Here is a 5,000-nt window from a genome sequence, read left to right on the forward strand (position 1 = left end):
ACAGTCTTTGTATTGAGTTTGTACTTGAAATGTACTGTAATTCTGCAAACTGTTAATAAATAAATAATTCAATCAAAAATACTCCGAGTTCTATGGGTTTGAATCCATCGCGCTGCGTCTGGCTTTGTCGCATGCTATACAAACACAATTGGCCTGTGTTTGTATAAAAACATGTGTGCACGTATGTGTGTGTGTGTGTGTGTGTGTGTGTGTGTGTGTGTGTGTGTGTGTGTGTGTGTGTGTGTGTGTGTGTGTGTGTGTGTGTGTGTGTACATATATATACTGTACATGAGGAGGATATAGGATACAGTACAGTGACTCCAAATCTCCAATCACATCTTAAAGGGTTAGTTCAGATACTTGGACTTAAAGCTGTAGGATATACTTGCCATTATTATTGCAAACATATTAATTAATTTCCTGAGTCCAGTGGTATAAGTCCTGGTCTGGTTTTGGTGAATATTAAATAGTTCCGGACCTCCGGTCACGGATTTGGTGGGGGGCACTGGTCAAAGTTGAACGAAATCTGTGCTATATTGTATCTATTCTATATTGGAGAAGTTGTCATGTGGCGCAAAAGATGTGCCACTAGCCAATGAAAATATGTGCCCATAAAAGATGTGCCCATACAGATGTGGCCACTAGCCAATGAAAACTCAACCAACTCAACCAAGCCACACCCGTCACTAGCTCTCAGCCCCCCCTCCCTCTTTGGCTGCTGTAATGTGATCTCCCCTATGGATCTCCCTCTCCGCACTCCGCAGAGAAACCTTACCTATAGTCGCCTCACCATTTAGCTTATTCCTTCTAAATCTCTGTATTTAAAATATAGGTCGCTCAGCGAATGTCTTAGTTACATTAACATTGTTCTTAGAAACTACTTGGTTTGTGCCTAACTACTACGATTAGACAGATCGCGTTTGTTATTTCGCTACTGCCAGTACTTCTGATTGCACGCACACACACACACACACACACACACAACACTACCCTGTGTCCCACACACACACAACACTGCCGCACGGATTTAAGCTGTCAAACCTATTTTGTTAAAGTTACATTATGCCACAGACACTTGCCTGAACTGTGCAGCTGATATATATATACAGCATTGTCATATTTAAAAGGCGCTTTATAGCTTCTCTCAGCTCAAAGCGTGTATGAATAAGGAGATAAATGAACAGCTGACGTCGGTGGGAGAGGACGTCAGCTGTGTGTGTGTGTGTGTGTGTGTGTGTGTGTGTGTGTGTGTGCGCGCGCGCGTGTGAGAGGGAGGTAAACAGTCAGCAACATGTTAAATTTCTACTTCTACTAAAGAAAGAGGCAGCGATGGAGCCATAAGTCCATATCCATAAATTCGGGGACATAAATTGCGCAAAATACTGTTAAACATGACGGCATCAGCCTGCTGCATCCTCCTAGCTGTTGTGTGCTAAGCTAAATCATCAGACAGAACAGTCAACACAGCATTGACCAGGGTTGCCACATTGACTGAGAGGGAAACAAGCAACCAGGTCTATGAAAATGTTAACAGGCCAGATCAAGTCAGAAAATAAATCTAGAATAAGCAACAATATTGCTGACTGTCAAACATCATTGTCCAATGTTGTTTTACAGCAGTGGTTCTCAAAATCTTCATGTCATGGACCACTAATATTCTATATGTATAGGCCTATATATTTATATATATATATCTATTCTATATTGGAGAAGTTGTACCCAACACATGGCAAGAAACCCAAAGCCACAACAGCTACGTCGCTATTGCAACACCCACAACACCATCTTACACACTACACCCACACACACTCACACGGCAGTGACGTCACACACTTACCTTCGCAGTGTTCGGGACCTATCTCCTCCTATCGCGCCGAACGCCAAAACTCGACACCACCCGCCAAACACTGGCACTGCCACTGCCACCAAAAATGCCTCCCGTCCACACTCACGCCACCAATGCATTTGTTTACTACAAACATTATCGCCCGAAGCACCCACACCCCCGGAACACTGTTGCCCTTTCACCACGCTAAATTCGCCAGGTCTATGCAAGTGAGCACAAATTACATGTGAGAAAATTCATTCACAACCCCACAAATGCCATTCAAATGCCATTCAACACACACTACGACTCGCTTACAATTCGCGAACCTGGCAACACTGCCCTGTCTTCTAATAGGCCCACACTAGCTCTCAGAATCTGATTTTGATCTCCCGCAGGAGAAGAGAAACGAGGAAGGAGAGGAATTTTCGCATCACGATTTTGCTTATTCCTTCTAAATCTCTGTATATTAAATATCGCTCTCTCAGCGAATCTCTTAGTTACATCAACATTGTTCTTTCACAGTTTTTGGTTTGTCCCAAACTATTACAATTACACCGTTCGAATTCGCCATTTCGCCTGCCAGCCATACTGCCAAGTACATTTCATTGCGCACACACACGCACGCCTGGAAGCCACGATCTCTCTCTCGCCACACCACGCACACACACACACACACACACAGGAATAGCCGTGCAGCCTATACACGGCGGCACGAGACAGAACGTTATAATCTTGAGTTTCATTAAATAACTGTCTTTCTCCGCACGCGCACGTGCGCACACAACATTATTCAAGTGAAATGCGTAACGCCAATATTGGGCTAATATAGGCTACCAATACAGGACGTTATAATCTTCACTTTCATTAAATAACTCTGTCTTTCTCCGCACGCGCATGTGCGCACACAACATTATTCAAGTGAAATGCATAACGCCAATATTGGCCTAATATAGGCTACCAATATGTGGGTAGCCTACAGGGATTTACCGACGGAATGAATATATATATATATATTCATCTATACCAGGGCTGCCCACACTTCTTTTTACTTCAGAGCTACTTTCAAAACGACCAGTCATATACCCACCAAATAAAACTATCATCCCATTGCAGAAAATAGTTACAAAATGTAATTGAGGCTACATACAGTGGTGTCCCCTTCGTCTGTACCAGGCTGACTTCTATAGGTTTTGAAAGGTACCTTTATTTTTTTTATTTTTTTCCCCCTTTATTTACCCAGGGAAGTAGCTGAGCACAGGTGTTCATTTTCAGCAACGCCCTGCACATCGAAACACACACACACACACACACACACACACACACACACACACACACACACACACACACACACACACACACACACACACACACACACACACACACACACACACACACACAAAATGTCATGTCAAAGGTACCTCTGGAAGCCACACCTCTGATGGGTCGGGTTTAGTCTTAAGGGGTGTGTTTTTTTCACCCACTGTGTAAAACAATGAATGGACGGTAGGTGGCAGTAGTACAGAGGCCAGAGAAACTATAAGACAAACGCACATGGAATGGGAAATAGAGGGGGGGAAATGGAAATGGTAGGGTTTTTATTTTTGGTATTTGACTTTGCTACTGATGATTGTACGCAACAACAACTATTGCATTGTGTGTTTGAGCTGACAGGCCCTTTTTTATGTCAATCAATCAAGTCATCTCAAGCGGCAGATGCAAAAATAGTTTTTTATATTAAAATTATATATATTTTTAGGGCCATGTCATGTGCTCTACCTGCGAAGCCTTTGTGATCTATAACTTTTGGGCACCGCTTAACGTCAGATCAGGGGTTTTGTCGGCCAGCGCCAAAAATGCTCCCCGACAGCATAATCGGAGCAAATACCGGGCAGTGTGTATGAGCCATAATGTGTTGACTACACTACACTACACTACACTAATAAGGACACATAATAATAACTAATAACCCATCCGTTACTACATGTGGAGTCAACTCCCGCAATTTCCTTCTTCCCATAGTGCGCGGCAACGTAACTCTGGGATGAGCGGCCGCAAAGCGGCCGCGAAATTCTAGTATATCAACAATACAAAATAATGACGCTGGTTTTGTGGATACATTTATTTTTAAAGAGTTGCCCCTCATTAAGAAACACGTATTATCGCAACCACTATTAATGGTAGAAAAAAGTATTTCTCCAAAAATCCAAATCCAAAAAAGTCCAAAAATCTGAACTAACTCTTGAAGTAATCTTTGTTGTTCACCTTCATAGCTCCACCATCTCTCTGTAAATGTACAGAGAGAGAGAAACTGTGACAGAATTGCAGATATGAGGTTTCTATTAATATTCCAAGCTTCCAGTGTCCCTGATGTCATGATGACCTTGTGTTAAGGAAGGTTATCTGTTCTCATGGAATATATTGTTGTTGTTGTTGTTGTTATATGTAGGCCTGACCTATTTGGCCGTGGACCCCAGTCAGAAAAGATGTTAAACTAATGCTGATGGTAAATTATTATTAACACATTATGTTGGGGACCCCCTGGGGACAGTTTAGGAGCAACAATAGAGTTGTTAGAGAGAATGAAGAAAGGCAAAGGTGACCAGAGAAAATGGAAGGTGAATGCAGAGAGAGAGAGAATTAACTTATTAAGAAGATGAAGGAAAGGTAGTGAAGGAGAGGATGAAGGAAAGATGAGAATGCCAATGCCCAGAGGTGGAAAGTAACTAAGTATAGGCCATCATTCATTCACTCAAGTGCTGTACTTAAAATGTTGAGGCTTTCTTTTTAATTTACCATTTTTCAGTACTTTATACTTCTACTCCACTGTTGCAAATATTGTACTTTTCACTCCATTACAATTATTTGACAGCTTTAGTTACTAGTTATTTGCATATTTAGATTGTTAATACTAAACATACATTAACCAAATGTATTTTATACTTTTTTGGCTTTTGGCAAAGATCTGAATTTTCTTTTTTGGTAGCCTACTGCAAGTCAATACATTTGTACTTTTGAATACCTGCCTTTTACATGTAACAGAATATTTATATTTTGGTATTGATACTTTTACTTAAGTTTAAAAAAGAAAAATATTATGTAAATAATCGACTACACCACCACTGCAGGGAAGGGAGGATGTAAAGAAAATGAGAGAGGGGGAGAGAGCGAGAGA

The sequence above is a fragment of the Protomyctophum parallelum genome (assembly GCF_964188405.1).
Source record: "Protomyctophum parallelum genome assembly, chromosome: 6".
Lineage (NCBI taxonomy): Eukaryota > Metazoa > Chordata > Actinopteri > Myctophiformes > Myctophidae > Protomyctophum > Protomyctophum parallelum.